This window comes from Ovis canadensis, chromosome 2, assembly GCF_042477335.2.
Source record: "Ovis canadensis isolate MfBH-ARS-UI-01 breed Bighorn chromosome 2, ARS-UI_OviCan_v2, whole genome shotgun sequence".
NCBI lineage: Eukaryota > Metazoa > Chordata > Mammalia > Artiodactyla > Bovidae > Ovis > Ovis canadensis.
In genome coordinates, this window is record NC_091246.1 from 4,224,240 (window position 1) to 4,237,255 (window position 13,016).

At 48.7% G+C, this 13,016-nt stretch overlaps 1 protein-coding gene across 1 annotated transcript in view; it reads left to right on the forward strand.

Moving 5' to 3' along the window:
- The first annotated feature begins 2,175 nt into the window (after window positions 1–2,175).
- Window positions 2,176–13,016, forward strand: part of BRINP1 (BMP/retinoic acid inducible neural specific 1) — a 198,638-nt gene continuing 187,797 nt past the window's right edge. The window contains exon 1 of the mRNA XM_069573829.1: window positions 2,176–2,283. The gene's annotated coding sequence lies outside the window, so the exon portion shown is untranslated. The remainder of the gene's footprint in view (window positions 2,284–13,016) is intronic.

The window sequence follows — 13,016 nt, forward strand, 5'->3', positions numbered from 1 at the left end:
GGAGAAGCAGAAAGAAAGAGAAGGAAAAGAAAGAAAGAAAGAGGGGGTAGCAAGACCCCGGGGGTGGTGGTGGGGGAAGAGGAAAGGCAGAAGAGAACGGAAGCAGCAGCAAGCAATAAGAGAAATAGGAGATAGTGACCTGGGGCTGCATAGTGACATGCACGAGAGAAGCAGTGTGTGTTGTGAGTGTATTTCTTTGTGGTCAGAATCAAAGACAGGACTATTTCAGGAACCATGGCCCAGGATCTGAACCTGAGCCGAAAGCTAAGGGGAGGAGAGAATTGTCCAAGCGAAAATGGGAGAGGTTTCTACCAGGAAGAAGCAGAAAATCCCTCCCTTGGTCAGTGGCCGGAGAGCTGTCCGTGGTGCTGACTGCCCGTCCTTTGGAGCAGAGAGGAGAAGGAAAGAGGAACTTTGAACTGGCTACTGGTCACTCTATCTCCTCCTTCTCTCCTCAGGCCTGCACTTCTCAGACACATGCTCATTCTCTTTTCATCTCTTTTCCCTTTCCACCTCGCCAATTAAATATTTTCTTCTCAAGTTCTCAATTCCTCACTCAAGAATGTACTTTCCATTTTGTTTCAAGACTCCTCTTCCTCTAATTAATTCACTAGCCTCTAGATCTTTTAGGTCTAATCATCATATCTGTCTCTTATCACCCTTTGGATAATAATAACATTAGTAACAATAGCAACTGTAGTTAAAGGTAGCATGCTTTGAGCACTCAGGATGTGCCAGAGAGTAGTCCAAATTTTCTTAGATGTATTAACTCATTTAAGTATTCCACCAACCATGTTAGTAGGTAGTTATATTTTCCTGTTATACAGTTGAGGAATTAAGACTTAAGAGGTAAGTGATTTGGCCAAGATCACATAGCTGTAGGATTCTGACTTGTCTAGAGCCAGCACTTTTACTGAATCTGGTTTCCTTTAAATTTCTCGTCAATTTTTTGTTATTGTTCCCTGACCCTTCATCTGGTACCTTCATCGATGCTGACCCTTGCCTCGGCTTCCAGGGACTTCAGGAGCCCTCACTGCTGATTTGGGTTAAATTTTTAAAAAGGAAGAAAAGTAAGCAAGCACACAGAATATCCACTGTGTGAGAATTCAGATTGTGTTCTGGCCTTCGTTTCTACTTAAGGAAGAGGCCCCTGTGTCAGCAGCCCCAGCCGGCATCTCAGACTAAATGGGGAATCTTTGGTTCTGTGTACCAATGCCTTCGCCTCCGTATCCTCGCCCCTTTCCTCTCTCTGTGGTATGGAGAGAACTTTGCGTCTCCTCAGCGTCTCTCTCCTACGTCCTGCCCACGTAGAGAAGCCCTCGCTTAATTCTGGGAGGTTACACGGGCCCGTGCCTACACATACAGAAAAACAAACAGCCTTAAGTACTCACAGAGAGGCACTAGATACAAACGGACCCGCACGGGCACCTCCCCAGACAAAACCACACTCGGATAGTTACGCACCGACACACAAGCACCCGCATACCCAGAAACACTCGGATGCTCGAGACGCGCACAGCTCCAGACACGCTGAAGAGCATCACGACGCGGGGGTCTGCGCATACACGCCACATGCAGTCCCTCCGGGTGCTCAGACTCGGAGGCGCGCCACCCTCGCCCCGGACCCACGCGACTCCCCGGCGGCTCTGGCTTCAGCCCACCCAGGCCGCCCCTCCCTCCGAGGGGGAGGCCTCCCTTCCTCCGTCCTCTCTCCGCTCCTCCTCCTCCGCCTAAAGATGCACGAAACACTCCTCGGAATAAACCCCGGCTCCTGGCTCCGCCCCGCCCGCCCCCCGGCAGCCGCTCCCCCATTCATTTTCGCCCGTCGCCGGTAAGTCCCGCCCCCCGCGTAGCCCGGCCCCCGCTGCTCCCCGCCCGGAGACCGCGGCGCACTTGGACTTCCCTCTCCATTCGCTAGCCGCCTCGCTCCCGGGCCCCACGGCTGCGAACTGATCTGGCGCGGGGAGGGAGGGAGGAGGCACGCGCAGGCGAGCGAACGGGCGAGAGAGGGAGAGAGCCAGCGAGCCACCGCCGGGGAGCCGGGAGGCAGAGGCAGTAGTGACCGCCTTCCGGAGCCGGGGTTCATGCCTGTCCTCGGGACCAGCGAAGGGGTCTTGACGGCTGAGTATGAGCCGGGCTGCTAGGAGCCAGGTACCCCCGCGCCTGCAGTCCCCGCGCCGTTCCCGGTATGCGAGCTGGACGCAGGGCTCTCCCAAGTTCCCTCCGAGCCGAATAAAAAGCGTCCGCCCGCAGCTCTCCGCCAAAGACGGACATTGACTCCAGGTAAGGCAGCGCCGGGCGCCGCGCCGGCAGCCCCGCTGCCCTTGGAGACCGCCCGGGACCGCATGCGGGGCGCCCCCGCCCGCCCGGCCCCTCCCCCTCCCTGCACCCTTCCGCGCTGCCCTCGGCCGCCCCGCCGCCTGCAAGTCCTCGCAGGTCCCCAGGAGGGAGGGGTGTCTCCGTATTCTGGGGCGCAGAGGGTTAAATGCGGGTCTCAGTAAGCGGCGTGTGTGTCCCTAGCGCGCTCCCGACGTGTGTGCCATGGTGAGAACTTGATATGGTGCTAATGTGTGTTTGCGCGTGCGGCGTCGTTTGCGTTCGATGCGTGTGTGTGTGATGTGTGTTTGTGTGTATGTGTGTGTGTGTGTGTGTGTGTGTAGGGGAGGGGTGAAAAGAGGTCCTATAACCTACTTAAGGCCCGATGTGTGTGTGTGCATGTTTGTACGTGTGTGTTTGTATGTGCGCTCTTGTCTCTTTTTAATTAGGTCTCTCCGGCGCACAGGGAATCGGATCCTTGTTTTAGGATCACGTAGCCATCGGGAAACCCGCTGTGGACTCCCTCTGGGGCTCTGGGCTTGGGATTTGGCGAGGATTCTGGGGACCGGGATGGTACCTTATTCAGCCCAGTGCTGGCACCCTTGAAGGAAGATTTCTCCAAAGGATGGAGATCTGCTGCACTTGGACTCACCGTTTAATATGAAAGAGAAATGGCCAAACTGAGGCAATGAGACGCTGTCACTTTAAATCCCACACTGGGCAGATTCCAGGATTCTGGTGGGAATTTGGAGTCACTGGGTAGTGGGTGACGGAAGGAGAGAAGTCATCTGTGGGCTCATCTGGGGCTTGGCAAGTCCGGGTAGAGTCTACCCTGCCTCTCTCTGCTTGTAATCATAACAGCATTACAACCCCTCCTGCTTCTGGTGCTCTGGGGAGGATCTGGGCAAGTTTGCATGGATCCCCCTCAAGGGAGAGGAGAAAGGGCCCTCAGGGACTTGCTCATCCATCATAGCTACAGAGAATCACAGAGGAAATCTCATTTGGGGGCAGCTCTGGGAAACATGGTAGGAGATGGATGGGGCACTTTCCTAAGACAGATCCCTCATTCCCTTCCCCAGTCCAGGCCTGGGCAGTCCCAAGAGAATCTTTTCCTATACTGTGCCTCCGCATGGCTCTCCTGGGCTTAGGAGGGTACTGGGAGAAGGCAGAGAGGCAGTGTGTGTGTGTGTGTGTGTGTGTGTGTGTGTGTGTATGTGTTCGCGCGTGCGTGCATCTGTGTGTGTCTGTGTTTCAGTACTGAGGGAGACCTACAATTTGGGAACTGGTTGTGGGTGGGGAACTTATGGTGGAATGTGGCGGTAATTGACTTAAAACTGCTGCTGATGTGCACCTCGCATCTCTTGCTCGGCTCCAACAAACTGCCAAGGGCACACGGGGGTGGGAAGAATCTCAGTAACGAAGACAGTCCCTCTTTCCTCTTTCCTCCGCCTCCTAGGAGGCGGCCCCGCTAAGTCCCTTGGCCTCCCTGGCCAGGTCCTGTTAGGCTTGGACTCCGGGGCCAGCCATTGATTTGATTCCCGGATGCCTCTTAAAGGCTTGCCCTACTCAGCAAAAAATGCTGAGTTTCACGGCTGTTAGCATGGCTTCCAGACTCAGGCAGCTGTTACTTTCCCAAGGTAAGAGGCAGCATTCAGCTCTTAGGCAGTGAGGCTCCAGAGGGCAAGTGCTGAGGTACTGGGCCACAGCCTCTTGTCTGCCTCAGCAGGAAGGGGCCCCTGTATAGGCCTTCTAGGGGGGAACGTAGAAACATACTTGTCTTAAATACTTACACGTATTTATTTCTCTTCCGGGGAGAGATAAAAGCAAACGTGTTTGCAGGAACCTGCCCTGGCGGGTGGGGGGCGGTGCTACCTGCAGGCACTCACAGACACTCTCTTCTCTGGTCAGAGGCTGATGTCTCAGGCGGAAGCCTTCACACGGCCGCAAGGAATCTGCTTTGGGAACCTTAGGCCAGAGCAGAGGTCCCCGGTTCACTTTGCCTGGGGTGTGTGAAGGCAAAAGATTCCCCATGTTAGGAATTGCTCTCATCTTATTTTTTAAAAAATACGTAGACAGTCAAAGCTGGAAGGAATATTAAGGAGCAGACAGCAGGAGTCTGTAGCCAGAGAGGACGTGAGAACTCCCCACCCGTCTCTAGTGAGTTGGTGGGATGCCCAGGTCTAGAGCCTGTGGTGCCTGACACTCAGATCCATGTCTTTCCCTCTCATATCGCTCTCCACCCCTGCCTTGCCACCGCGCTCCCATCCAAGATAATCACTCGTCTTCCCTCATCAAACTTCTTTCACAGATGCATTTCAGAGCTGTTCCATCTGGAAACATGACCTGGAGAGAAAAGGTCCAATGCTTTAATCACAGTTCCCATTAGACAGACAGACAGATAGACACACACACACACACACACACACACACACACACACACACACACATGCAGAGAACATACATTCTTTCTCCAGTGCACTTCAGGGACTGGTACTGACCGTGCCTAGTAGACAGAAGCCAGCAGGCATCTGGACTGTACCTGAGCTCTTTATTAAGAAATGCTTTGCTTTCCAGAGAGCCAAGTGTCCACCCATCTAGCAATGCAAATACTTCAGGCAAATTCGTTTCTTTACATTAATGAGATTTACCTCTATACAGTCATATGTATGGCCGTCATAGGAGCACACACATACATGTCGTCACCTGGACACGTGCAGATTCAGAAATCCTTTCTACTTGCTATATTTCCCAGAAGACAATTGCAACCTCCACACCAAATTGCATTCCCCTATGTGAAAGCATCACCCCCACGAAGACTGGGACTTATAGTCCCAGGGAAGGGGAAGTGTAAAGTCCTGTGAAAGATGTGCTCTTAAGAAGTCAGGATCAGGCCCACACAAAAGTGAGCTCCCGGACTCCTTGGTGCTTGGGTTCAGGGTGCAGGTGAGCATGGAGGGAGAAAACAGGGGTTTCGGGCCCATCTGCAGTACAGCCTTTCCATGCAGGCTTTTCTGGGGCTGGATGGCACTTTAGCTCCCAGAAGGGGGAGCTGTGACTCCATTTCAACCAAGAAGAAACAGCTCAGAGATTCCAAATCAGCTGTTGGGCCCCTGTTGAGTTTAGACAGCCCAGCTCAGGCTGCAGCGAATATATTTGAAATTGTACGGGCAAGGACCCTAGAAACACTGTCCCCTGGTCACTCCAAATAAGACATCTCCTTCTTAATGCTTGCAAAAGTTTATGCTTTTGACTGGAAAGTCCTCCATTTCTCTGGAAAGATCTGTGCCTAAGGGGCCTTCGGTTGTGGGAAGAGGCGGTTTCCGATTTGCGTCCTCTCGCTTATCCCCCTCCCAGCTCCCTGGATGAGATCACCAGTACCTGCTGCCTGAGCAGGCCACCAGGGCTAGACACACCTGCTCTTCTTCCCTCCTCGCCTCCCCCCTGCTAAAACCTAAAGATTAACAAATTGTCCACTAAACTCCAGGTACTCATACTGTAGACAAGACAGGGGTCATGTGAAGAGGACAGGTCTTCAAATGTCATTCTCCAAATAATTCCCCTCATTGTTCTTCATTCAAACCCCTTCTGCAAGGAATACCTCTGTCTTTCCTCCATCTCACAACATCAGCCTCACATTTAAAAAAAAGCTACCTGTGTTTCAACATGCAGCTCAAATGACTTTTCCAGGAAGTCTTCCCCACAGCTTATTTTGCAGTTAATCTCTTTCTACCCTGTCCTTGCATATAATTTTGTCTGACACTCTGTTTTAGCTTGCGTCTCTCCTTGCCCTGTCTCCTAGCTCTTTGGGCCTGCATCTTGCTTTGCCCTCAGTATGGTCAAAGGTCTCAGGAGCATCTTTTGTCCCCAGAAACTGACACAGGGTAGTTGCTCTAGAAATGTTTGCTGTTACATCTGAAGCCCAGACTCATCAGCAGCTGTAATTTCTCTCTCTCTTTCCAATAATTGTTTCATATTCACTCAAAGCAATGCAATAATGGCTTCAACATTACACCCCCTTTGCCAACGATGTAGGGACACCAGTAATGATACACGGGCCGGTAAACTTCTGTCCTTCTTAGAAATGAAAATTTCCCTGCTGTGTTCCAGGGTCTTTAGTTTTGTTCTTATTTAACCTTCCTTCTCACCCAGTGAGACAGATACAGCCCCTTTTTTACAGAAGAGAGAAGTGCAAGGATGGAGAGGTCCCTTCACATAACCAACGGAGCTAGACTTTGAGCCTAAGACCTCCTTGCTCCAGCATCTCTGCCTTTCCCAGTGTACCACTGAGTTAATGGTAGCCATCGTGGATGGCTAACAGGATTGGGTTGTTCAGTAGATGCCAGGAAGAGTTGGGGGGCATATCATTAACTCTTTGAAATTGATGTTTCATGATGTATTCATCAAGGAATCTCAGTGTTTTAATATTTCACTGTAACCAAGTTGTTCTCGTTATTCAAGAATCAAGAATCCGTTTTGTAATAACCGTAACACGTGGCCACTCAGCCTCATTTCTAGTACTTCTAGCAATAGTGACTTCTTTGTCACACAAACCAGCCTGTGTTGTCCAGGGAGAGCTTTGTTGAATTGTTTCCTCACCTTGACACTAGATCTGTCTTCTGTCCATGGGTCTCTAAGACCGTGCAATACAAGTGTAATTCGTTTCCAGTCTTATAACTGCAAGTATTCCCTTTCAGAATGGATGGGCTTGTTTTCACAGCCCTGTCTCCTGTAATATCCATTCAGGCCTCTCACCAAGCTGGATGTTGGCCTAGACATTGTCTAGTTTATCTTACTTACAGGGTAAGCCACAGAAAGGAGAGGTGGAATTGAGTGAGGATTAAAAGGAACATTCTTTCATGTACTGATTTGAGTAGTATTTGTCGGCTGCCTACTATTCTTCAAGCCTTGCTGTAGACCCATGCCGCCGCATAGGACTTTCTGTGACCCTGGATAGGCTGTCCACGCTGTCAGGAAGGTGGCCCGTAACCGCACGGGACTGCTGAGCACTTGGAACATCGGTGGTGTAACTGATAAATGGGTTTTTAATCTTACTTGAGTTTTATTCGTGTTTAAAATCTAAACAGTTGTATGAGGATAGTGGCTACTGTATTGAATAGCTCAGATCTAGACGGGAGAAATGTAGCGTCAACATGGTCCTGTTCTCATGAAGCTGATGCTCTAGTGGGGAGAGCTTGCTAACAGATGAGTAAATACATGGGCTAGCAGAATAATTTCATATAATAGTAAATATCATGCAAATAAAAATGGGGGCTAATAGGCTAGAAAGAAATGTAGGTCACAGAACTTTAGGGTCATCAGGAAAAGACCCTCTGGAGAGGGTGATATTAGAACTGAGATTTAAATGAAAGGACCCAACCACATGATTACGTGGGGACATTCTATCGAAGGCAGAGAACAATGATGGTGTCACTAGGTAGGGTCAGCCTCGGGAAATCTAAGGGATGGTGGGACTGAAGCTTTTGCCTGAGAAAGAGAGCATCATAAGATGAGAATAAGGTAGGGAGAGGCCAGATCACAAAGGCCTCATACAGGGTGAGGAGTAAGAAATGTAGACCTCTCCCCTTTGAAATCTCCCTGCCTAGGAAGTAAGTAGTCTGTGGACTGCACTGAGGAGAGTTTGGAGATTGACAGAAGCTCATCGTTACGTATTCTCTCTGGGTTTTCATCGTGTCCATTTTTAATCAGTCATTTCAGTGAATGCTTCTAATCTTAATTCCTAGTCTTGCTCTGAGTGCTGTGAACTCTGGAAACATCCAAATTTAAAGGGAGGAGGGGAGGACCTGAAGAGGGGAAAAACAGCTAGAAAAGGAGGAGGGGGATGAATACCTGGGGAGAAGGTAATTGAAATGAAGTCTGATGAAAAAGGATGAAAGCTGGAATCAGTTAGGATCAGCAAATATTTACTGCATCTCTTGTCTGGGAAAGGCCTTGAACAAAATGGCTTAGGGGGTATGGTGATGAAATCTGCCAGGATTAGATGAGATCTGCAAATCCATAAATGATTGTCTTTCATGGGGGACTGATCATAGTCATTTCGGAAGTTCTGGGAGACTTTGCGGAAAGGGAAGATTCAAGGAAGACACAGAAGTGGTGATGGTGGGAGGAAGGAGGCTGTGACTATAAGGTGGTGGAGATCAGAGACAATATCTTTTTGTTTAATGTCTTCATTAACTCCGAGTCTCATATACTAAGACCACAGGGACTCAGGGTACCTGATTCTAGTCCTAGCTCGTACCACCCTGTATTTGGACTACGTTGAGAACGCATCTGCCCTTCTCTGACCTTGCCTTCTGCAAACTGAGAAGGACCATACAGTGGCCTGCTTTACAGAAGGGATTTGCTCAGCTTTGTGGAAATGGTGCATGACAAAATTCTTGCAAAAGCAGAGAGAGAGACCCATCCATGATAGTCACGCTTCATCATAAGGTACAGATGTCTTCTCAAAAGCAAATCAAGACGAAGTCATGACTCAGGGCACAGATTGTGACTCAACATAGGGTTGCTGAGTGGGATAGCTCTGCCTTTCTTGTAACGCTTAATATCGGAGTGATTAAGTGGTAGCATGAAACCCACTGTCCTCTTGGAACATGGTAGCCTAGAAAGGCTGCCTAGAAATCCATAGACAGTCCTTGCTACTGAGGGGGCAGAGAAGACAATTAAGAAGATAATGAGGCTGAGGAAAAGTGAAATTAATTTCTCTTTTGCATGTGAGGGTGAAGGGATCTTTATTTCTCAAAGGAACTATCTTTTGGAGACTGCAGGTGGCCTGAAGGAGAACATACTGGAAAAGACAGGGTGTGAGAAAGTCAAGAGTGGTAAACCGCCCAGCCTGTCTGCTGCCCACAGGCAGACACCCGTAGGAAAGAAGGCCTGTGGCGGACACAAAAGGCATCATTCTGAACAAATCTTGTTCTCAGTTTGTGGAGATTTTCTCACGGGGTGCAGAGCTGTATACAACAATGTCAGGGCCATCTTGGGAACCGCTAAGAGACTGCATGCCCCCCAAGGGTGAGGAGGTGGATGCATAAGGCAATTAACAAAAGCAAGACGCAATCATGTTTGTGCAAACTGCAAAGGTCGGAGCAGCGGGGCTCCCAGTAAATGGCCCATCTGAACAGCTAGAACCCTTTGTAAGGGTTAACCCAATGCTGGCCCAGAGAGGTTTCTGAGATATAATTTATCTAGCCTTTCAGAGGTCCTGCGAATGAGCCAGTGGGAACCTCTCTGAGAAATAATGGATCCAGGGGGTATTGTGGAGCTGCCGAGTTACAGACTACAAGCTGATTCAGATGGAGGGAGGGCAGACAGTTAGGATACGATTGCTGTTTAGAGAGCTCCAGCTTCTGAGTGGTCAGTTCTTACACATGTGAATTTCTCATGGGCTGTGGGATCCCTAGAGATTCCGGAAACCCCAAGATGAGTTTGGAAGAGTGTCTGAGCACTGTGACTGAGACTCTACATTAAGTAAGTACGTTGGGTTTACACAGTGGTTGATAAGCTGAACTTCTCACAGAATTTCATGGGTTCTGAATTTACAGGTGCATGGTAGGGGACGGACCCACATGAAACCTTAGCTGACACTATAGAAACATCTACACAAAACAGAGGAATCATTAAAAAAATAAAAGAAAAGAAAATCAGCGCTTCAGTGTATTGGGAATTCAGAGAAAGATGGAAATGCACATTACCCAGCAGGGGCGCGTAATATGGTTTTTCTGCTGGGACAAATTTTGGAAACATGACTCCTTGAGATGGCAGTGGGCCTCATCATATGCCATTGCCAGGGATAGATGAGGCTAGGTGGGGAGGGTGGTGTCGCTGAGGGGGGTCATCAGGAATTTTATTCTGAATGCATATCACCAGGACAGCATCATTCAGAGTCAAGCGAAGCCTTACAAATGATCCCCGAAGAAAACATTTCTAGATCAGGTGCAATCTTTCCTGCCCTCTCCTCTCATTTCTGACAGTGGGAATTATACACACTTAGGCAGAGCCTAGGATGGAGGTTGAGGAGATCTGGAAGGGTCTTCACCCACAGTGTTTAGAGATGGCTGAAATATCACAATTGGAAAGCCAGTGCTGAAGTGGAGGAGTGTGTGTGCCAGGCGTGTCTCCAGTTCTCTGTGCTGGAACGGGCCCGCGATGCAGACATCCTGTTGCATGTTCTCAGCAAGCTCGCGCATGAGCAGTATCCCCCCCCCCCCCATTCAGTGCTTACTGCTGTGACGCCGCTCAGTCAAGGCCGCACACGGAGCCAGTCATGTTGACGATTTGTACTATTTCTGCCCTGCTGGAAAGTGCAGTGGCTGAGAGCTTGGTCGCTGGACTTTGTGTGCCCCCTCTGCAAATGCCCCCTGTGACCTTGGCCAGATTACCTAACTCTCTATGCCAGTCTCCTCATCTGCAAAATGCGGATAGCAGTAGTCACTCTTCATAGAGACATTGCGGGGTTTTAATGAGTTTATACAATAGGTGCTTTGAACAATGCCTGACAGATTATCACTATCGTGTAAACGTAAACTATTATGTCTTCTTCTTTTTTTATTGTTACTGCACCCTGTTGCACTAGACGAGATACTGCCCATGCCCCAGCTTTGTTCCCCAACTGGAAACGTTCTGTAGGAAAGAGATTATCCCTAGGTTCGAGGCACGACCTTGCAGATGAGCTTTCTCAGTCATCTTTGCCAATCCTGTCCCCTAATGTGGCAATGTGATACCAGCAGGTAGGGGAGCGATTAAGAGTGGGAAAAGGCCACAAATTCAAAGTGATTGAGGCAGATTTTTTAATTCTTTCTGTCACCGTGTGTCTGAAACCAGATATGTGAATAGCTGTACAATCATCAAAAACTCATCAGGGCTTTTCGGCCTCAGGGCTGAAAAGTCATCTCCAATATGGTCTGGGTCAACTTTCTCATTTTTTTTACATATACATTTTTTCCTCTTTAGGATCAAACTGTACCTGAGTTGGTTGTGGTGCCCTCGTCCCCTGCAGCTGTGTCATTGTACCTCTTGGTTTGATGCTCTAATCTTTCGCTTTCAGTAAGGTCTGGGTATTCAGCAGATGTCTATGGGCAAGCAGCTGATAGACAGCAGGCTGCACGCGCTCCTGTGAACCTTGTTTATCCTTCTCCTCCTCACGATGACTCTCCTCTGTCTGTCTTTATCATGTATCTTGCCAACTGCTTGCATATCTTACCATGTTTCATCTTATTCAGGCTTCAGTCACTTTCTGAAGTTGGAATTATTCTCCCCATCTTCCAAATGAGAACCTCATGGCTCAGAGGTGCAAAGATTTGCCCCAAGGTATGCAGTTAGTGATAGCATGACATCTCAAACCCATATCAGGCACCAACCATAACGTCCTTCCACTGAACTGCCCTCTCCCCACACACGCCCTAAGGCATGGTCCAGTCCTTAGCAGCTTGATGGCTTCCCCAAATCAAGGTGGATTCTTGCTGTTTGCTCTCTATTGTTTTAGTCCAGGTACATTGTTGCAAATGTTTAAGCATTCCATCACATCAGCTGTGCCCTTAATCCCGGTCTTGTATATGCCTAAATGAGAACGGCATCTATCTTATGTGTTCCAGGAGATGTTATAAATGGTGCTACTGGAGGGACGCTTCTTAAATCTCCTTAATAACCTGCATTTTACTTTCTCTCTGTCTCTATCTGTCGGCATCATGAGTATCTTCCACTCTTCCGGTGCTTTCTGGCTGCCAACTCCATAGCCGCTTAAAATAGAAATTTAACTTCACAGTGCCTCAGCAGGAGGCCTCAGCTCAGCATGTTTATTTGGACCCTCAGTTACTGAAGTTCCTGTGTTGTTGAGACTAGGACCAGTGGTCATAGAAAAAGCTCCTTTCTCACTCTGAGCTCCAGCCAAGAACCGCAGTCTTACTTTTCTTAAGAATAGTATTGCCAAAGCCACTTCTGGTAACAGTAGCAGGTTTAAAAGTAGCTCAGGAAATAGACGGCTGGAGGTGGCATGAATTGTGATAGGCAGATGTTGCAAGAGAAAAGCAATAGCTAGATAGAATATGTATTATGTTATATATATATATATATATATATATATATATATATATAGAGAGAGAGAGAGAGAGAGAGCACGTATGTCTGTGTACACAGACTGGTATCTAAATATAATCTCTCTCTTTACATACACACACGCATACACATGAGCGTTTAAAGGAGCATTGAATGTAGTTGACAACAGGTAGAAAGGAGAAAAGTGATAAACATAGAAGGAAATGCCCAAGGCAGAGTTCTCTCTGTTAATGAAACATGAGCCCAGATATGGTCATAAGATCATCTGTTGCCAAAATGTGATCAGGGAAAGGGTCTTCCAGCTGCAAATGGGATGGGGAGACTGGGTTGGGGAGAAAGAGGGGGTGGAACAACTCGGGAGACTGGGATTGACGTCTATACACTATTGGCGCTGCATATGGAATAGATGCCTGATGAGGACCTGCGGTGTGGCTCAGGGGCCCTCCTTAGCGCCCTGTGGCAACCGAAACTGGAAGGGAATCCAGAAAGGAGGGGACCTGTGTACACAGAGCTGATTCATTCTGCTGTACAGTAGAAACCAGTGCAGCGCTGCAAAGCAGCTATACTCCGATAAAAATTAATTAAAAAGAGAAAAAAAGCAGTGATACAAATGAGATGAGGCTGGTCCATAA